Source organism: Canis lupus, chromosome 1 (genome assembly GCF_011100685.1).
Source record: "Canis lupus familiaris isolate Mischka breed German Shepherd chromosome 1, alternate assembly UU_Cfam_GSD_1.0, whole genome shotgun sequence".
NCBI classification, from domain to species: Eukaryota; Metazoa; Chordata; class Mammalia; order Carnivora; family Canidae; genus Canis; species Canis lupus.
Window position 1 is genome coordinate 84,840,635 of NC_049222.1, and position 23,513 is coordinate 84,864,147.

The following is a 23,513-nucleotide window of genomic DNA, read 5'->3' on the forward strand; positions in this document are numbered from 1 at the left end:
CTACATTCATTAGCAGTCACTCCCCATTTCTATCTTAATCTGTCCCCTAGAAACCACTAATCAGCTAATTTGATTTATGATTCTATGAATTTTCTATTGTGGACATTTCCAATAGAAAGAATCGTACATATATGTGGCCTTTTTTGTCTGGCTTCTTTTACTTACTGCCATATTCTCAGGATTCATCATATTATAGCATCCATAAGTACTTTATTCACGTTTATGGTTAATATGCCATTGTATTGACATACCACATTTTGTCTATCCAAAATCAATTGTTGGACATTTCAGTTGTTTCTCCTTTCTGGCTATAATGAATAATGCTGCTGTGATCATTTGCATACAAGTTTTTATGTAAAAACATGTTTTCAGTTTAGGGTGATATATACCTAGAACTGGAATTGCTGAGTCATATGGTATATCTGTGTTTAACTTTTTGAGGAGTTGCCCAACTTTTTTTCCAAAGCAGCTGCACCATGGTATGTTCCCACTAGCAATGCACGAAGGTTCCAATTTTTCTGCATCTTGACCAATACTTGTTCATCTTTTTGATTACTATCATCCTCAAAGATATGACAATTATTTCTTCCACCTCAGGGTATATTTTTAATATATTTTAAAAAAACAATTTGTTGAAATAGTCATTAAGTGCTTTTATTTTCCAGAACTAGACCATGAGTAATAATATTTCAACACTTCATTGTCAGAAAATATTTTTGTTTCTTTTTTTTTATATATATTTTTGTTTCTTAATGCAAGCATATATGTGTATAGGACTTCTTGTTCAAAATCATTTTTGGTCAGAACTTTTAAAACACTGTTTTCTAGCCCTTAGAATTGATATAACATTAGGATGAATCTCATCACTTTGTTTGACGTGTGTATGTGTGTGTAGGTGTGTATATGCTTGCATGTCTGTGAGCTTTCATAATATTCTTTATGCTTGCCATATTAGAATTGGACATGGTTGTGTCTTAGCATGAATCTTTATTTCTCTTGCTCTGCCTTCAATAGGCCTTTTCAAAGCCTTCCATTTAAAAATTAAAGCTCAGGAAGTATTGTTCTGTCAAGTTTTGTTTGTTTCTTCCTTCCTACTGCCATTGTGCTAAATAGCTCTGAATTCCTATTAGGTAGAACTTGAATCCTCAAAATCTAATGCCCAGGTGTTTTTATTTCTTGTATTTTCTTATATTTAATTTTGAACATAATTTAGAAATAGATTTGTCAACTTTTATTTCTGATTACAGGTTAATATTTAGACCAATAATTTATTTAGCCACCCTTCAAATAAATGTTATTCAATACTATATTTTTAATATCAGATACTATTTCTTCTTGTTTTTGTAACAAATTTTGTATGCTTTATGAAGATAAAAGCCTTTTATTAGACTATATGGTAAATGTCTATTCTATTCACTGAATTCTATATTTTTCCTCTAGGCCAAGTTTTTTGTTTGTTCATCCTATTCCTTGTCATCCATCTGATGACATTCTGGAAATATTTGATTATCTGAAGTTCTTGTTTTATAGATCTGATGGAAAAACTAGGTTGATAATTATACTCAATTGATATGGACTTCCTCTATAATAGTTTCCTCTGGTTTTGTTTCCCCAAAAGGGAATATTAGTTTCAGGCTGTGTGCAATGGGCGGGGCATTCACAGACAGGCTTCCCTTTGGATTGTAGACATGAGCTGACCAGCAGACCAAAGAGCCAAAGTAAAGAAGAGTGTAAGATGACTCCTGGGCATAGCTTTCTTTTTTTCTCTCTAGCATTTGAGACAAGGTTCAGAATTAAGGTAGGGCTGGTTGGTCAAGCGTGGCCTCAGGGGCTGGGATGACTCATCCCTCCTTGATGAGAACTGGTAGCAGAGAGCAGAGTCGTATTGCAAGGGGTGTAGGTAAAAAGAATGGAAGATTGGCGCCATTTTTTTTGTAATAATCTACCACATCATTTTTCAGAAGTTCCTCAAATTTCCCTGTCTACTTTCATCACTGTCCTGATTACCTATTTTCTCACAGTTGCAAAGCCACCCTTAATAATTTTTTTTAAATGTAAATATTGGCAATGGGACTCTGAAACTACATTTTCCACATTTCATAGTCTACTGACTTCTCATGAGATTCTGTAGATGGGGCAAGGGAAGGAGAGTAAAAAGCAAAAGGAGGAAGGAACTTGCTTTTTGTTTTCAGCTCCAGGCATTCTCCCTAGGGCAGCTATGGGCTGGAGCTCCCACCTATCTTAGTTACTCCCAGCCACAGCTCCCCCTCTTCCCTCAAAAGCACCAGTGGCAGGAAGCCATGTCCCCCTGGGTGAGTGGAGCTTTAGCTGAATTATATTCATCTCCAAATAACAATCAAGTGGGAGCTAGAGGCTGTTTCTTCTCCAATCTCCTAGGTTTTGATAACTACCTCTTCTTCCTTTTTATGTTCTGAGCCCTAGAACTTTTAACTGCTTCCTGCAGCTACTAATACTGTATTAGTTCAGAATCCCTTTAGCTCATTCTGCCTTCCAGCACCTGTATAACAAATTCCCTATGCTCTCTGTTAAAATGCCTCATATGCTTTTCATTTCTTGACATATCTTTCACAGATACATTCTTCGTTGTTATCCAGATTCTTGGTTTCATTTGCCTTTTGTATTTTCTCAGTAATTTTGATAAGACGTTTGAAGGAGCAATAGATGCAAGTGCTCAAAGCACTATCTTTTTATTATTATTATTATTATTATTATTATTATTATTATTATGGTAAGAGTAATTACCATGAGATCTACCCTCTTAACAATTGCTTTTTTAAGTATACAATTTCTACAATCTCATTTCTGAGTATATATCCAAATGAATTGAGATCAGGATCTCTAAGAGATATTTTTACTCTCATGTTCACTGCAGAGTCATTCATAAGACAAAATGTGGAAGTAACCTAAGTATCCATTAACAGATGAATGAATAAGCAATATTTGTACATACATGCAATAGAATATCATTAAACCTTAAAAAGGAAGGAGAGTCTGACACATGCTACAATATGGATGAACCTTGTGGACATCATGCTAAGTGTTATAAGCCAGACACAAGAAGACTAATACTGTAGGATTCCACTTCTGCGAGATACCTAGAGTAGCCAAAATCATGGTGACAGAAAGTAGGAGCTGGGAATAGGGGTTAATAGGTGGTTGCTAATCAAGGGGCGGTTTCAGTCATGCAAGATGAATATGTTCTAGAGATCTGCTGGATAATATCAAGGTAATGTCTGTCTTTATTTAAAGATTTTTAAAAACTTAAAAAAAATTATTTGATATTTAGAGACAGCAGAAGCAGGGGGAGTGGTGAGCAGAGGGAGAGGGAAAAGCAGGCTCCCTGCTCCATCCCAGGACCCTGAGCCGAAGACAGACGCTTAACCCACTAAGCTACCCAGGCACCCCTCAGTGTGGTGTCTTAAATGGTTATTGGTTATTTGTTATTTTCTCTTCTTAATTCATAGTTCTTTGTGCATAAAAAATATTAAATCTTTATGTTGAGGAAAATATTTCCTCATGGTTTATTGCTTATGCTTAATTTTGTTTATGGAATCATCTATCATTCAAAACTTTATTTTTTTTTAAGATTTTATTTATTTATTCATGAGAGACAGAGACAGAGAGAGAGAGAGACAGAGACGCAGACAGAGGAGAAGCAGGCTTCATGCAGGGAGCAGGATATGGGACTGGATGCCGGGACTCCAGGATCACGCCCTGGGCCGAAGGCAGATGCCCAAAGGCTGAGCCACCAGGCATCCCTCAAAAGTTTATTTTAGGGGCACCTGGGTTGCAATCTGCTAAGTGACCAACTCTTAATTTAACTCAGGTCATGATCTCAGGGTCATGAGATTGAGTCCTACCTTGGGCTCCCCACTCAGCATGGAACCTCTCCCTCTCCCTCTGCTTCCCCCCTCCCTCATGTGCTCTCTTTCTCTCTCTGTTCTCTCAAAAATTTTTAATTTTAATATATCAAAGCTGTCAAATTTACTTTTCATAGTTAGAAATAACAGGGTCCATATTACCCTGAGAGATCTGCTACTCTTGCCACCTTTGGTATTAGAAGGATGAAATAAATAGATTGTTTGGATTTCAAAGTCCTTTTTTTTTTTTTTTTTTTTTTTTTGTATTTAAATCCCCATTCTTCCCAGCTTTAGTACTTTAGTATGACTTTATGAAAGGTCTTCAGTGACCTCAGCCTGTCTTTTCATCTGGACAATGAGGATTATGATAAAAATAATGCAGTATCTATCTTCTAAGACTGTTTTGAAGATTGAGTGAAAACATGTTTAGGGTTTTTGGAAGGGGCGTGGCATATTTTCAGTACTCAATAACCTACTATTATTACTTATATATGCACTGCAACTATGCAACTATGCATACTATGTCTGCATTTTTTTATTGTTACAAATATCCCTACAACTGTTCTTACCATTGCCATCACTGCCATCAGTGAACCCTTCCCACTGCCTAAGTATATTCTGCTTTGCTTTAGAGGATATTGTAGGCTGAACAATAGCCCCCAAAGATGTCTTCATCCTAATTCCTGGAGTTTGTGAATGCTGCCGTATACACCAAAGGGGATTTTGCAGGTATGATTTAGTTAAGGATTTTAAAGAGGGAGAATTTTTCTGGATTATCCAGGTGGACCTCTATAGAATCACAATGGCTCTTGGAAGAGCAAGGCAGAGTGATATAGACCCAGAAAAGGAAGATGCAGTGTGATCACGGAGGCAGAAATCAGAGTGTTGTGACTACAAGCCAAGAAATGATGGAGCCCCCGAAGCTGGAAGAGGCTAAGAATGGATCCTGCCCTGTGCTGGCTTTGTAGCACATATGCTAAAATTGGAACGATACAGACAATATTAGCATGGCCCCTACACAAGGATGACATGCAAATTTGTGAAATTTTCCATTAAAAAAAAAAAAAAGGATGGATCCTGCCCTGCAAGAGCCCTGCTGCCACCTTCCACCTTGACTTTAGCTCAGTGAAACTAATTTTGGATTGCTGGCCTCTAGGACAGTAAGAAAAGAAATTTGTTTGTTTTAGCCTCCAGTGTTGTAATTTGTTATGGTGGCCATAGGAAACGAATACAAAAGGTAAAAATGCTAATTTTGGAGAATTAAGTTATGGTTCCCCCAAACTTCAAGAACTCTTACTACATTATTTACTGGAGTGCGTTTGAATAGGTTCCATCAGTAGAAATGCTTCTTATCTGAAATGTCTCGTGGAAACTCCAACACAGAGCTTCTGTTGATTGATGCAGAGACTACCACAGCACCCCCCTCCATGGACCCCAAGACAGCTCAGGATACCCCAGGCTCCTGGTGCTCTGAACAACACATTGTAATATGTAATGGTTTAAATGGGAAGTAATTAGAATGCTTCATAATTTCATGTATAGTCCTTTAGGAAGGCCAACAAAGGACGTGCATTTGGGGCCATTAGATTAAAATGAGAGGCTGACACTGACCTCAGTGAGTGTAAAAATGTAAAAATCTGAGAAAAGAAAAACAAAAATAGGTAATTACAGTACAGTATAAAAAGTACTAAAACTGGGGTAAACACATCTTTCTGAGTTTTTATAGAAGAAGGAAAACTAGAAGAACTGGTAGTATTTTTTTTTAATTTTTAAAAACGATTTTATTTATTTATTTGAGAGAGAGTGTGCAGCGGAGCGCAGGAAGGGAAAGAGAGGGAGAAGCAGACTCTCTGCTGAGCAGGCAGCCTGACAGAGGCAGGATCCCAGGACCCTGAGATCATGACCTGAGCCAAAGGCAGTTGCTCAACTAGTTGAGCCACTCAGGTGCCTCCACTTTCATACTATTTTATATATAGGTTATTTAGCACTGGCAAGGGTGAGCCATATACCTCCAGTGACCTGAGCCCTCACGTTTACTGGCCTCCTCTCTGTAGTTCAATTCAAATTAAAAGATTATTTCACCTAAATTTAAAAATGCCAAGGGGCATTATTTTTCTACTTAAACTTACAAAACCCCAGAGGTCAGACTAGACCCAACTTGTTAGAAAGGTACGTTCATATAACCAATCTCATTCTGACATTTGGGCAACCCTAGTATCACCATCTTAACAGCTAATAACATATGCTGCTAATAACCTAAAGACTGATGTCATGCACGAATACTCTGGAGAACAATATATAGCCTCATTTTCAATTGTTATAGAATAAGAAAGCAGTTTTAAAAGCTATTTTTGCCTTGCAATGATATAAATTTTTTATTATTATATCATGTGACTATTTCCCCACCATGACCAGTCATCCAAATATAGTTAGTGATTTACTACATGCAAAGAGGAAAGGAGAAATGATTATTCATTATTTTTTTAAAGGTCTACATTAAGATCTCCAATGCAAATGCCTATTGAGTTATAACTTAGTATTGTGATAATTCCTCCAATGGCTGAAGAAAGTCATATGCAGGAATTAAAGATGCCATTTGAAAACATGCCTATTACTGCTCCCAACTTGCTTCGATACATCCCTTATTAACACTGCTTTGAAGCAAGAAAAAAAGGTCTACTTTGAAGTGACTGGTTTAAAAAGTCTCAGTGTTCTAAATTAAAACATTATTTTGTAGCCTGATCTGTCTCCATAAATCTCTCAGTATGAAAATTTCTAAGATCGAATTCTTCCTCCTCTTAGGAACAAAAGAGCCTCAAAGAAGTTTCCAATGAAATAGAGGAGGATAATGAATGCTTATTGACTGGATAAACCATTGTCAAATAAATAAAAAATTGATGATTTAATAATGAATAGGCAATAATATAAAGTTAAGAAATGAGCATTTTATTAAATATATACCCTAAGGTATGTGCTATTGCAAAGAAAAAAGGAGAAGATGTAGGTCTCAAGATACATCTGGTAAAATATTCTTACACTTTTGCAAATAAGAATAATCACACTTTCTTATTTTTGGCAAATAGGCCAGATGCATTGTTTTAAAAACTGATTAAAACAGCAGTTTATTTACATGGGTGTCTTGTTACAATATGCCCATGCATTATTGAGATGCCACTCAGGTTCAACAGATTATACATATACTGTCTTATAAATGTTGACAAATACATATTCATTAACATACATCCCTATCAAGATATGGAACATTCTTTTATTCCACAGTGTACCTTCAGGCTATCTGCAGTCACTTCCAATCCCTCTTTTTCCCCCAATACCAAGGCAACTTGATTTGTATGACCACAGATTGTTAACATGAATTAGCTATATCCATCTATTTATTCCTGGTTACCTACTGAAAAATAAACGGCCATTAACCCATTTTCAGGCTGTATCTTTTGAGCCAGAGTCCATCATAAGCCACCGGCCAGCTTAGGAATACTTACTCTTGGACTGGGCACCCAGGTAGTACGGATATTGTGTTAGAGGAAAAAGCCACTTGGCATCGGCCTACTTCCAAAGGGACAGGTTTGTCTAGAGGGGATTAAGCACCAAAAGGTACCATGAGAATAAAAAGTTGAAGAAAGTAAGGCCTTAAATAAGTATTACTTTTAAGTTTTGCATTTTATATCAAGTGCATTTTTCCAATAGTTTGATTGAATATTGAACAGTATTTATTAAGTCCTACATACACAAGTTAAAGGATTGGATGAGGAAAATGGTTTAGATAGTAGTGAAGTAGAGATCATAAAGTCTAATAAAAATAATCCAGGGAGGGGACAACTAGAGGAGTAAGTCTGTGGAATTAATCAGCAATTAGGTAGAAGTTGAAGGGACAGAAAAACATAAGTATTCGCAAGGAGAGAAAAAGTTAACAAGCAAGAGTTAGGCAGAAACAGAGGTGCCTGGGAAGGTTGATAGAAAGACACAGCCACAACATCAAGAAAGCGTTCATTGGATGTTTGAACTTCATTTCTGAATATGATCTGCTTTTACTTCTCTCATTCTTATGAGAAGCATTCCTATGTGAGCCTGTTGAGACCGATCTATGTGGAACTGTGTTACCCACACTGGCCCCAGTTGACTAGAGCATTACAAGAAAGTCCTTACCCTGGACTAAGTCCCTACTCAAGACCAGGCAGACCTGAGTGACAGCTATTTCCCAAAGAGACTTATGGCCAGTCACATATGACACACAAGAAGTTTAACCATTTGAAGCATTCATAAAGGCATAGTTCAAGTTCATATAGTGAAAGTTACTTATGCTCTCTGGCTAGTGTCATGTGAAACCCAGAATTACTCTGTGGTCACTTATTTCTACTTAGCCTTGTAAGGCGGTCGAGTATGCTATCCTACTGAAGTCTAGGTCTCTTCTATTTCTGCTTCTGTAATCTACCCAGTTAGTTGAACCAAATTACATACTCATGTCACCTAGGATCTTGAAGGAGAGACCTTAGAAACAGGAAATGCAGAGAGGAAAAAGTTAAAAATAGCTGTCTATGTCCATTCCTATAGAATGAATATTCTTCCTTAGCATAGAAGAGGTTGGTGCAGATGTAGTATTAATTAACTCCTCATGGAAAATGGTCAGATGATTCCTGGTTTTTTGAAGTCAGTGTCTTATTCACAAAGAAAGATGATGGGTCAAGTTTGCTGATAAAGCACCATCTGATTTAGAGGGTATGCACCCTTACAGTACCAGCTAGAGACCATTGTTTATTTCCCAATGAACAATTCCCAAATGTTAGCTCTCCTGTGAATGTCATTCTCTTAATTCCTTTTTCTATAAGTAGGAATCTGTCAACACTGGTCCATTTCTCCTCAAAAATAAAGTTTCATTCCTATTTGTCTTATTTGTGGCTAAAGCTGATTCTTTCTAACTGGGGATCTGATTTGTTCAAGTGCTTTATTTTGCTCAGTGTATTTTCACTAAAACAAAAGAAAAAGGATGAGTTCAATCTTCTTTTATACCAAAAGTAAATGATTTCTAAACATTTTTAACATTCTTACCACCTTTGCTTTGCTTGTTTCTCAAGGTAAGATACAATTATTGTTGTAATAAATTCTTCTCCAGAAGCATATTTTCCTAAAAGGCATTTTCCTCTCTGTAATACTGTGATAGGCATTTATTAATGAACTAAAAGAATGAACTTTTTTCTTTTCTTACCATTGACAACATAACAAACATAAGCCAAACACTGCATACATTGAATATACCTGCCTCTGAGAAACTTAGGAGTAAGTAAGCAACACAAATGTGTACAATTCACTCTCTCACAGAGAGTACATTTTTCTCCAGAGAAATTGACTTGAGATGCACTCAGAAAGTTGGGCACAATTGATTTTGCATACAGCTGATAGTAACAGAATCAAACAGTGAGTTCAAGGGTAGGGTTTTTTTTGACAAATTGTATAATCAAATTTTTATAGATGAGATAACTGATAAAAGTAATAACTGAAGATACTTTGTTTTTAACTGTCCATCACTAAAAGTAAAACTAAAACAAAATCATGTCTCGGGATTTTTATTTTTAAGCCATTACTTCACCAATGAGACAATGACTCATGAAATAAAGAGTTTTGTTTCTTTTGCCACCTATGCCTCTGAACGGGATTTCAGTGTGTTAAAAAGTGAGTTTATTTCATAGCTCTGACCAGTTATTCTATGTAGAACATGTTTGTCATGAAGAAGTTTGTCAGTGTTTTAAGTTTGTTGATCCAAGTATAATGCTAATACCCTATGTTTGTAAAATTATACTATAGATGCTATGAAGAATATTTCTATCCTAAGGAAAATTGAACCACTAAACCCGTTTTTAAGCCTTTTCATCCATTTTCTATATTTAGCTAAACATTATCACTTTATTTTAAAGTTATATTGAAACTGTTTTGTAATTCACCCTCTTAAACACCATACTTACATTTAGTTTCAAGGCAAGTTTTTTTTTTTTTTTTTTTTTTTTTTAAAGGCAGGTTTTTTTCTTCAAATCTTTGTGAGTAGCACTGAGGAATAGAGACCAAAATTAGAAGAAATAGAATATATCCTATTATTTTTCTTCTCCCCAAATTAATTATGCACAGACTTGATGAGAATCATTGATATTTTTGATATCCCTGTATCACTAGTGAGCAGCAAACAGTTTTTTAAAGCCTCAGATTGCTTCATGAATAATAACTGTTTTTCATATGCAGTATAGTCTAGCCGAAAAGATAACCAGAGGCAAAATTTTCTCTACCACCTTTGTATTCTTTAGTGCCTGAGACCTTTTCCCCCATGGGCTTGTTTCTTTTGCCATTTAAGATCATTTCATGGAAGACAGAAACTTTCTGGCATGTGGCAGCAGACAGTTAACAAAATAAGGAAACGATGCTCTTGTTAAACATAGGTTTTCCCATCTATCTGTCACCTGACAAGGAAGCAGCTAGTTCTCCTCTATGAGCTCATTGTGCATATTGTCTCAAAATAGTCCTTGCATTTATGAAATTATTTCCCTATTTATCCACTCAATATATCACAAGATCATTTGCATCACTTATTGTATCTTGTTAGTGGCTTCAGAATACCTGCAATCTGACAAACACTAAAAGTTTATTAAACTGATGGACCTGTTGGCTGGTTTTTGTTTTGTTTTGTTTTTCATTCTTCCCCCTGATTGTTAAAATCCCAGTTGATTCTGGACTCAGATCAAAATTATCCTTTTCCATGGCAATTTTATTAACTGTTCAGAGCTCTTTCTTTCTTTTGTGCCACCCACTGTATACTGTATTACTCTTACTACTTTTAAAACTACCAGTTATGATGATTTGTTTACATGCCCATCTCTTCTAATGGACTTGGAGATCCTTGAAGAAAGAGTGTTCTTCCTTCCTTTTTCCCATCTCTAGAACAGAGCAAGTAGGCTCTTACTTAATCCATTATTCAGCTTATCACTCAATGTTTGACAGATATTTCCTGAACATTTGCTATCTACCGCACATGGTTCTAGGCACTGTGAATTCAGTGGTGAACAAAGCCTATAAACCCTTTGCCCTCACAGATCTTACATTCTTGAGCAGAAGTTTGATAATAAACAAATAATTGGACAATGTATATCACATGGTAATAAGAGGAAAATAAAGATAGATAAAGGGTTGGAAGTATTTTAAGTGCAGTGGTCACAGAAGGCCTCTCAAATCCAGTGACAGTTGATGAGTGATTGGGGTGTAGTAAGAAATCAAGCTTTGAGAACATTTGTTGATAGAGCATTCCATTTTGGGGCAGCAGAAGCAGAGCTCAGAGAAAGTTGTGTGTTATGTGTACTTTTGAAAATGGCCAGTGTATCTGGAATGGAGGAAATGAGTAGAGGTCAGAGAAGGAAACTGGAACTGGATCTTCCAGAACATAGTACAGAATTTGAATTTTAAAATGTACAGAATAAATGAAGAAAGGAACAGTGTATTCACATGAGTTTGTGACTATTACATACTGCAGCTATTTTTCAAATGTACCAGATTTAATATTTTCTAATAAACATTGACCTCATTAAGGCAGTTATTTTGGAATGTGGGGAAATATTTCAATAATGTTCTTACTGCTCAAGACATTTTGGAAAAGTATCTCTTATGCTAATGCCTTCAAGATTCCATGGTGCATATTTTGAATATCTCAGATTGATGGAAAAAGTCATGATTTTAAATTGGATTTGGTTTTTGGAAACAGACATTTGCCATTGAGAGCCAAATTTAGTGAATAAAGTGGGTAAAAATTCATGGAACATAGCTTTGACTCCAAAGAAAAGTAGTTCTTTAAAGTAGTGAGGCCAAATGTGAGTGTCTTTTAAACTGGCTCAAAAACACATTTCAAAAGAAAATGTATATATATATGGTCACATTGCTACTTTTAAGATAAACACTTGCTTTGTAAAATCTGTGGTGCATTTTGTAAAAATTTTGATGTTATTATTACAAATATTACAATTCCCGTTGTCAATAACTCCTTTGAGCACTGGATTAATCGTAGGTGTGTATAATGCAGTGAGAGAATATATTGTTGTTATTATTCTGTACTTTTTAATAAAGAAACAATTAAATTGTTTAAACCAAACATTATCATAAAGAAAAAAGAACATGAGCACACATGTTTTTCCCCCTCCATCTTTGCCTAACCTTAGATGCAAAAAGTGCAATTTTACTTTGGATTTAGTGTATTTTTGGACTTTAATTATTAATGGACATTTTGCTGTGTTTTTGAAATGTTTATATAAGATCAAAGGAAAGCAAAATTGGATCATGGGGAGCACTTGAATGAACAAATTGTCTTTCAGATTTAGATTTCTCATTGGAGAAGTCATAGTTCCTTATTTTCTGAGTCAGGGCTGTTTTTTTTTTTTCTTGTTTAAGTCATTTGTCTCATTATGAACTTGATTTTAAAACAGGGATAATGTAGAACTTAAGAAACTGGGGATCCCTGGGTGGCTCAGTGGTTTAGCGCCTGCCTTCGGCCCAGGGCGTGATCCCGGACCCTGCATGAAGCCTGCTCTTCCCTCTGCCTGTGTCTCTGCCTCTCTCTCTCTCTCTCTGTCTCTAATGAATAAATAAATACAATCTTAAAAAAAAAAAAAAGAACTTAAGAAACAAAATAAATGAGCAAAAAAGAAAAAAAAGAGGGAGAGAGAGGCAAACCAAGGAACAGACTCTTCACTATAGAGAACACACTATTCTCACCAGAGGGGAGGTGGGTAGGGGGATGGGTGAAATAGGCGATGGGGACGAAAGAAGACACTGGTTGTGATGAGCGCTGGGTGTTGTGTGGAAGTGTTGAATTACTATATTGTACACTTGAAACTAATATAATACTGTATGTTAACTAACTGGAATTTAAATAAAAACTTTAAGAAAATATTAAAAAAATAAACAGCAGGGATAAGGTTCCACATGCAGCATTAACTTTGCTGACAATGTGAATTGCCAGAAACAGCAAGCAGCTAAAGAAAGAATTCTAAAATAACTTCCATTGTGTGAAAACAGAGTCTTCATTATCACTCTAAATGGCAATTCCTGTGTTGACGATACTTTTATATTATGAACAAATGGTTTTTAAAATTGCTTCTTGCTACTTAATACAAGTGACTCAAGACAGATAAAAAATTTATATTTTAATTTTGTTTTATTTCAAATAGATAAAACACAAACAAAAATTTATCCTTCCCTGGATGAGCCAATGTGGCCCTCAGTTTCTAAATCCCAACAAGTTCTTGATCATGAGGAATGTGGATATTCTAGATTATCTAACAAGCTAAGGCTGTATCAAAACAAGAATCTATTCTATGGGACTAGTGGAGATTTTTTATTTAATAAAAGAAGTGTTTGCACTATTGTCTCTCTGAGCTCTCCTATAGAAACTTTTAATATATCTATACTTAGTTAATTATAAGGGGTGTTTTTCTTACCAGATATAAATACACTAGTCACTTTTAATAGGTTATTTGCTTTTACAAGTCTATAAATACTTTCTGAGAGTTTCCTTTTAGCTCTACCTTTTGATCTAGGAAAGGTCAATACTTCCAGATTTTCATATATATGATATCTTAGCAAGGGTGTATTTATATATCATTGGTCGGATTATGAAATAATTAGCATTACCCTATGCCATTCTCTTCCTGGATGCACACTTAGAATTCAACTGCACTGACATGCTCATTGGCTCTAGAGGAATGAATGTTATAAGAGTTTTTAATCTTTACTATAGGGCATGTTACTAAGTGCGATCTTGGCAATCACTGAATAATTTGACATATTTGGAAGTAGAAGCTAATTGCACATATGAATCTAAGCCAACTCAATCATATTCATATTTTTAAATTACTTCGCATATAACCTGCCACATTGAAAATTCTGCATCTTGCATTAAAACCCTGCCTTAGAAAATCAATATTCATTTCAGTTCTACATTAGAACAAACACTAGTTATAGTATCTTAAACTAGTAGTCCACAATAATATGAATATCATCTATCTATCCATCCATCTGACATTTATCTATCTACTTTTTCATCTCTGCATTTAATAGACTTACTGTGGAGACACTGTATCTCTAGTGCTAGGGATACAAAAGTAAACATCATTTAATTTTTTACTTGGAGAAGCTTGTAGGTCAGGGAGACCTATGTAAAAAAAGAACAAAAGTAATATTTGACCATGGTTATGTGGTAGCAGAAGAAGGAGTGACTAACTCCCTAGAAAAATAAGGAAACATTTCACAAAGGACAGGGCATTTGAGCTGGTTCTTTAAGTGTGAGTAGGAGTTTTCCAGGTCATTCTTGGAATGCAAACAAGGTAAGAGCTATAAAAGAGCAGGGCCAAATCATAGAGAAAAGGTTAGAGTGTTTGCAATACATGGGGAGTACATAGGAATGTGGAGCAGAGGGGCACCTGGGGCTCAGTGGTTGAACGTCTCCTTTGGGCTCAGGTCCTGATCCCTGTGTCCTGGGATTGAGTCCCGCATCGGGCTCCCTGCAGGGAGTCTTCCTCTCCCTGGGCCTATGTCTCTGCCCCTCTCTCTGTGTCTCTCATGAATAAATAAATAAAATCTTTTTTTTTTTTTTAAAAAAGGAAAGGCAGGGCAAAGGAAGGTGATGCAGTTGAGTGAAAATGTAAATGGAGCTCATATCTGTGGGTTTTCTTTTCCCTGTGAAAAAGAAGGATAATTTCTCTGGTGAGCAGGAGAGGGCAGGGAACTAGATCGGGCTTAGGGAGAAACTTGAGTGGAGTTTCCTGTTGGAGACCAGACCAGTAACAGGAGGTTTAGCAAATGCTACCTGAAGCACCTTTCTGTCTTCCTTCCAGGGAGATTGCCTTCATAATCCAACCCTTCTATTTAATTTCTAACTGTGACTATTACACTTTTTCACTTCCGGGATCTTTTTTTCCACAATTTAGTAATGTAATATTCTCTGAGATGATTTCTTTTTTTTTTTTTTTTCCTGGAGAATCCACCTGTCTCCTACCTAAGGGACAATATTAATGCTCTATAAAGGTAAAGAACTAGATGTTATATGGCTTTGTGTGTAGAATTTCCCTTAATCTTGTTGCTTTTTGTATAGTACCTCACCCTCGGTTACTTCTGTGCCTGGGGTTCCAATGTTCGGAACCCTTTGGTTCAGTTCCAACATGGGTAGTTATACCTCTGACTTCCAAACTAGGCTGGGAATGGATAATTCTCCAACTGCAGAAGCTGCTAAATGAGGACCTGAAGGGCTAGTTGGTGATGTTCCAGATACTGATACGATCTTATTTTCAGTCACTGGTCTTAACCCTTTCCTCTATTGGTGATGCTACCAGTTCCTGAATAAATTTTAAGTGTTTGTCAGTATGTACATACCTGCCTTCACACACTAAGTTGAAATAATTATTTTTCTCTCCCATGAATTTTCCATTTGATCTTCTCTTTTCAATGTTATCTATTAGAGTTAAATATATTTTCAACTTTAAATTTCCTATTTTGTCTTGATACACAGGTGCTTTTCAAAAGAATGAGATAGGAAAACATATCTACAATGATATTGTGTCTTAATAATTTTATCCACTAACTGTCAATGCCAGGCAGAGGATATAAACATCTCTGTAGATAAACTATATATACCATCCTCAAACAGAGTTGACGGGATGGGTGGAGAATTTTGGCATTAATGAGGGAAAACATTCAAGTTTTAATTTCAAAGAGACATACTCAATGTGAGAACCATTTGGGGTATTGGTAGAGGAATGGCATATTTAGAACTGTTTAAAGAGACTGGCAAGAAAGACGTTATGGTATTTTAGGTGTGGGTTTTTCTGTTTATAGTGTTTTATAACTATTAAAATTCCTTGAATGTTTTTCATTCTGGTGCCTTGGGAGCACCAGCATAGCGAAGGTGACATCCAACATTTTCCTTAACACCCATTATTTGCCACAGAGGTCACAGAGTTCACAGTTTTATTGATTTCTGTCCAAATTAAAGTTGCATGTAAAAGCTGTTTTTCATTTAAATTTAAAGATTGTTCATTCTATATGCTAAACTAAATGAAAAGATAGAGAAAGAATGTTTTCTTTCTCAGGGTCTGTTGTTTTCTTTAAAAACATGGACACACACACACATACACACACACACACACACACAAACAAACAATGAAACAACTGCCAAAAATAAAGATAATGGTATCTTTCAAATATTCATACTAAGTTTTGGTATTTGGTTAAGTCAATTATGAAGAGCCAGATACTGAATATTCAAAATTATCTAATAATCTTGCACAATGCATATGTTTTGGCTCATAAAGTTAGAAAAAGCTTTTTTTTTTTGCAAGATTATCACATACTATAATAATGTAATTACATGTATTTACACTAATTATGCACTTATATGTAATTGTGCTAATTATGTAAGTACATGACATTTGATAAAATATTACTTTGAAATTCACTCAATAAACGCAGAATGAACTGGATGGTAGAACTATGTGCCAATAATGAAGGAAGGAAAATGAATGGTCTTAAATAAATTATCTCTACACTCTATTTTTGCTCTAAAATCCCCTAATTCTAAAATTTTCATAACATAGCAGGGAGCCATTGGCACCACATTTGAAAGTTAGGTACTTATTTTTGATTTAGGAAGATTTCCTTTTTTTTCTACACAGCTTTTGGGTGAGGATTTCATGAAAGCAATGATCGTGATTAATTACTCTAAGCAAACTGAAATACAAATGTAAGTGAGTCTGTAAACCAGTACTTAGTCTAACCCAGGAGCAGTGACCAGGCTGTTACAGTTCAATATCTGAAAAGAGAAGACTACCCTCTCACACATCAGTCTTCTTGTGGCAACCAGTCTACTCATCTCATCTGCTCTATCTGTACCTCAGAGGGAGGGTGGAGCAGGATCTAAGCCATTTGGGTTGAGTCTCAAGTGGCCAACATTCCCCAAGGTTGAATAGCATTTATGTTGTCCAAGCTTCTGAAGACTATCCCTACCATCGGTTTTCAAAATTAATAGATGAAAGTGGTGATGAAGACAAGACAAGGCTTTGATTCTATTGAGGACAGCTCAAGGATATTCAGGTCCCCATCTCTTCCCACAACAGATCTTCTCTAGGGATCTGGACTGTGAGAAAGCTTCATAAGAAACCATGTTCAGGGTCGGGCCCACTCAGGGTAGGGAAAAACATCTAAAGCCATCAGCCTGGAGTCTAATTTCATTTTGCTTCACAAATCATTATGAAGCATGAACTATGTGAAAAGTGCAAGCTTAGATCTTCAAGGATAACATTGACAAAAGAGAGAAAAAATTAACTATAATTACAAGACGAAATGCCTCACTCAGATCAAGAACCATTAGGATAGTAAAACCAAGTTCCTAAAACCCAAAGTTTTTAAACTTTTTTTTTCTTCCTAAATCATCTGAACAGTGCAGCACTTCACATTTGTCAAAGTTTTTCTGTGCTACAGGCATGTCCAGTCTAATACTGAATCCCCTGCATGGGGTAGGTTTGTTCTCACTACTCATTGAACAGGTTTATTATCATTATTATTTTTGTTTTTATTATTCGAATACACATTTTTTTTTAATTTGTGAACTTGTTCTAGAACCAATTAAAGTGCTTTAATTGTGTTGAAGGCAGAGCATTTATGTTATAGACAAAGGCACATGTGGGGGAACCAGACTGGTACTACGATGATAAATTTTGTGAAAGCACCTTGATTACTGCATAAGGAATCCTAATACCTAATTGTTGACATTTGAATCCAGCGAACTCCTTTTAAACTTTACTTATTTAATCCCCAAAATGTAACCAAAAATGCTGGCTTAGATCTTTGTCTCCAGGAGAAAAGTCTGATGGGGTTATATACATGCTATATTTTTCACTTCAAGCTTTAAGAAAGGATACGGAAACTGATTTACACCTGAATACAAGCAAGTGTTAAAAATAGCAGCATCAATGTGTGTTTAATCAGTATGTTTAAGAACTATTCTAATATCTGTTCATCAGATATTTGGAACAGCAGTTTGATAATCAAAATGCTAATCTGCGCAGACCATTTGTAATCTGGCTGTGCTTGTAATAAATAAATCTTGAGGGCTAATATGTATTCCTTATGTTGCCATTATTTGGATAGAAAGAAAAGAGCCTCTAAGTTCTCTTATAAAACCAAAGAACCCATCTCCTCCTTGTTTGTATTCCTTTCTCATAAATCCTACCAAACAGATGTGTACACTTGTTGTCAGCTGTATTTGTCACTGTACAGGCTGTCTCTTGCCAGCTTGTCAGCGTGTTGTTAGGCATGATTCATTGTGCGCTGTCGGTTCTGTAGTTTCTTTACAAAGAAGCAAATCTGACTTCAGGGCCTGAATAAAGTAGTCATCGGGGTAGTAATCAGTGATGTACAGAATTTATCTAGTCCAATAGAGACTTGACGCCTTCCAGCTAACCTTTTGGTGAGTCAGTGCCCCCGGCTTGAACAATATAGGATGAAGAGGGGGGATAAAAAAGTAGGTATTGAAATATTTCTCAGATTAAAAAGTAAAATAAATACATTGATATTCAGCATACTCTCTAATTAAATGCTTAGACTTTTTAAATGCCCTTTATTATAATAGAATTGAATCTCCTGAGGCTATCAGAATGCTGAACTATTGCCCAATTACCACATCATAAAACTGCCCATAGAAGATGATACATAGGACTGGAATAAATTGAGATTTCAAACTTTGTGTCACTTCGTAAATCTAGCTCTAGCTGAACTCATCAATGTAATCTAGTTCAGCTAATGAGGATGATTTATACCAGAACAAAATCACTTGGCTCCAGAGGTGGTGACAAAGGATGGGGTAGAAAGACACGGTGGGGTGGAGGGAGCAAAGATATAAAGCACATCTAAATTTCATCAATGCAGAAATGGTTGGTCTCATTATGGACTTTTACTCCGAGTAACCATTTGGTTAGAAATGTTCAATTACTCAAGAGGTTTTTTTTTTTTTTTTTGCTTTTTCTTTCTTTCTGATTGTCTATAGCATCTAAAACACTGTACTACTAAAGTATTTGTGAAATATGGGGCAATGTGACAAAAGACCTTTCTTCTTCCTGCAACCTTAGTTGCGTGTGAGGCATCAGTGATCAATCATAGGAAACTGACATTTGTTTTCTTGCCTGGAAAAGTTCTTGCTAATTTAAAAGAGATGATTACTCTAAAAATATAAAAATAAAACTAAGTTATGATGAAGAACTGCCACTTTTAATAATACCCTTTTTTGTATATTGTATGTGTATGCATATGTATATGTACAGTGTATGTGATATAATCACACGTATATCACCTTTACTCATAAATCTTTATTGTATTAATTTCTAAATAATTATTTTCACTTATTTTGACTGGACATTACTCTAGATATTGAAGATATAGTAAAAAATGAGATAGACACGGTTTCTTCCCTCAAAAGACTTGTATACTGATATGGGGAACATTTACATAATATTTATTATATGACATAATTTCTTTATTTTCTATATTTTTGCAAAATTTATTGTATATAATATGAATATGTATCAGGTTACTTCTAGTTTAAATATACTCATTGTATTGAAGACCCAGAGTGATCATCTGCCCTGTGACACTTAGACATATCATTACTACATATAAATATATATATATATTCATGTCCAATGAATGTCTAACAGAAGGCAGCAATTTATATGAAATTGGTTTATAAAGTAAGAGTAATACAGTTTAAGATTTCAGATTGTCTTCTTTCCATCAGGGTTCTTTTTCCATCAGGGTTTTAAAACCAATGTGTTACCCCCATATTTTGGATGTAGGAGCATCAACTCTACAGATAAGTACAAATTTTATTTTTATTTTATAAATGTGCCTATAATGGCAGAAAGATATTTTTGAATCTGACAAAGGCTGTATAGCAAGATTATTTAATCTTTTATGACGATAAGCTCTTTTACCGAACTTCCTCCTGACACTTAATTCCTGGCTCTGAACTGAAATCCTTCAGTATCTTCTGACCTGTTCTCTTATTTCCTTCCAATACACTACCTAGTGTCACTATACTGAGTAGAGCACAGGCGTTAAGATTCTGGCTCATTCATCTAGTCTAACTGAGGCTTGATTTTCTTGGATACAACAATGAGTGATGTTGAGGCTTGGCTGTAAATACCTACCTCTACTGATGAGTTCTTGTCTTTTATCAGAGCCCCATTTCATCTCCAGACAGAGGTGGTTGCTATAACTTTCTCTCTTATATTCAGCTAAAATCTGTCATACCTTTCCACCCATTTTTTGCCAGATCTGTCCATTGAAGTCTCTCAAAATAGGTGTAAACCATTTTTCTCTGATGAATGCGATTTAGAGAGCCAATGTTCTTCTCTTTTGCAGCACTTACCATAATTAACAACTAATTATATATGAAATTATTCACTTAATGCCCATGTTCTCCAGCTTCTTGTCTTTTTGGGGAAAAAAGACCAATGCTTTATCAGCATTAGCACAGTGCCTGGTACATGGAGAGATTTCAGTAAATACTTGTTGATGAACATATGTGAATGATTTAATATTTTATTTTGTCCTGTGTCTTAAGTATTATAGGCCAGAAGCTGTCCCTTAAACGAAGATGTGTTTGCAAGTGAATTTTTAAGGGAGTGATCCAAGGAAAATCAATATGAGTGAGGAGAGGCTGAACATGGAAGTAGGAAGCCAATTAAGGGGGAGATGTTATGTAAGGTTTTCTAGAAGGGGGATCTTCAGCCTAATCTTGCAGAACATCTCTGCAGTATAAGATATGCTAAGAGTTGTGCATCTGGAAACAAGAGATCTGTGCATTCATGACCCTGCATGAGTCATTAACTGGTAAAGGGCCATCACACCCAGGGCCCTGTAGAGTTCCAGGAACCCCTATCACTCTATGCCGAAGGAGCAGAGGGTAAGTTGGCTCCAATAGCCTGAAGCCCTCCGCTGAAGAAAAGCCAGAGGTGTTCAGTGTTAGAAGCTAAAACACATAGTAGATGAGGGGTAAGAGTGTACAAATAAATATTTAAAAAATAGTCCTAGAGGGTCTAGGTTGAGTACCAGTATCATTCACTGCAATCTGATCTTGAAAATTCTTCTTTATAGGCTAAACATTCTAGCGTATGAACACTTTCACATTAAGTATTCTCACCTCCTACACATCCTCCCCTGAAGGGTCTTCAGTTTGTTAGATTTTTTTAAAGATTTTATTTATTTATTTGACAGAGAAAGAGAGAGAGAGAGAGAGCATGTGCATGCAAGCAGGAGGAGCGGCAGGCAGAGGAAGAGAGAGAAGCAGGCCCCCTGCTGAGAAAGGAGTCCCTGCAGGCTTGATCCTAGGAGCCTGGGGTCATGCCCTGAGCCAAATGAAGACAACCCACTGAGCCACCCAGGTGCCCGGTTAGATTTTAATTTTGACCAAAAAGAAGAAGAAAAGTAACATAAATCCTATATTACCAAATTCTAGCAAAAGTCTGATACTCTGGATCTCAAAAATGGTCTAATTCAAATTCAATAGTATATATAAAAATTCAACCTTTAGCTTCTTTTCTGAAAATAAAGTGAGGCCCATATAGGATTCTGGGATAATGCTCAAAGTAAAACTGGGCAAAACTAAAGGCATGGGAATGCACTATAAGCAACTTTAGAACCAAAAAATGGGGCTTTAGGGGGTCTAGGACTCAAACACAAAGAAAAGAAATGAAAAAAAGGGAAACAAATTATGTGACAAACCATTTTAAACCCCATTATTATAAGGTTCCCATAAATGACATCTCAATCTACCGATCCCATGACCTCCTGCAGTAAATTTCAAAATAAATCAAGAAATTTATACAACAGAAAACTTGACAGTTCTTGCTAATTTAACTACTTTGAGTAAAATATTTAAAATTCTAGACGGTTCCAAATAAAGAGCTTTTGTTTCTAATATAGTACTTTAGATGATACCGATTGGGCTTCAATTCTACCTAAAACTTTCTCAATTTCTTTTCTGTCATTCTTCTAACTACGAGGCCATATTCTTCAAGGGATAAAGGAGGCCAAGTGATAAGGGGAACATTGTAGGGGATTTTGAAGTGAAGATGGATGTTAAGGATTTAGAGCTTCTCATTCCCAACATGAGATCTGCCTTTCTTGATGTATTTCTGGATTTTAGTTTAGGGGTCTGACTGGGACTTAAAAAAAAGATAGGAAGACAGATGTGAAAAAAAAAAATGACAGTAACTCTCTCCCAACTTTTCATTCTCCCAGAAGGGGGAAAAATTATTTCAGGATTACTCAGTATTGAAAGTAGAGGTTTTAGAAAAATGACTATTTTACCTTTTTCTTTTCCCTAACATTGTGACTCTAATAGAGACATATTCTGATCAATGAAAACAAGTACCTACTGATAATAAAGGGAGATTTTACCCCTGTATGCATATGGGGTGAAGTTCCTTTAAGTAGCAACGCATTTTCATGACTACATTCAATTTCTCAAAAAATAAACAGAAATTGTTCACTAGAACAATAATTTATTGTCAATTAGTAATAATACAAAGGTTTTTATGTGAATTGTATCTTATAAAAATATGTATATAAGTATATACTTATTGCTTTTTAAAAACAGACACTTTATATTAATTCCTAATTGCCTGACATAGTTGTGAGCATTTTACATATATTAGCCCATTTTACTGTATGTGTAAAATGTTCATAAAAGAGGCTAAACAACTGGTCCGTGGTCACACATCTAAGAAGTGTTGAAGCTGGAATTTGAACCTGAGTGGTCTGGCTCCAGAATCATTGCTCTTAATTATCGTGCTATACTAGTCTCTATATTTTATAATATTCCTAATAAATACACCACAGTATGAGTCATATCAAACTAGTGGTGAATTTGGAAAGTACTCCTTCTTTGCTTGCCTCTTTCGCCCAACATGATAACTAATATTTTAAATTTAGTTCTCTAGTCTCAAAAAAAATTGCAAATGAGAAACATGTGGAAATATTACAGAAACCAATTTTTGAAGGACAAAAAGACACTCGCAATGACATAATATAAAGTTCTCATTTTGTGGATCAGAAAGATGAAGGGATGATTCATTAGTAAGGTAGGCTCTAAGAACGGAGTCTCCTGGCTTCCAGGTAGCTACTTTGTTTTACTCCTTCTCAAAAACACAGTAAATCACAAACAGAAAAAAAGTTGAAATTATAATCTAATTCTGAAAGTTTCCTTGAATATCTTTATTCTTGTGTATTGCTGTCTAGTTCAGACATCAGACATTCTTCATCATTTTCAAGTCAGAAATTTTGCTCTTATATATTTACTTATTGTTTTTTTTATCAGTATTTGAGGTGCTTTATAAGTGAGTTTGGTATGGGCATCCACTTGCAGGTTGGATTGTGTGAACTTTGAAAGCTCAACAGCCCCATTGAGAACAAATGGAAAAGCTGGGGGAAATTTGTAAAAAAGATTAATGGCGTTAAAGAGATTTTCAAGTAATAAGGATTAGAGATTTTTCCAGAATAGAAGGTTATGCTGGGGGTCATGGGATGGGGGAACTATAC

General features: G+C 35.6%; 1 non-coding gene across 1 annotated transcript; it reads left to right on the forward strand.

Moving 5' to 3' along the window:
• Positions 1-4,834: 4,834 nt before the first annotated feature.
• Positions 4,835-4,940, forward strand: LOC119869841. Its single transcript, XR_005354847.1, has one exon. It is a non-coding gene; the product is annotated as a U6 spliceosomal RNA (small nuclear RNA).
• The last annotated feature ends 18,573 nt before the right edge of the window (positions 4,941-23,513 follow it).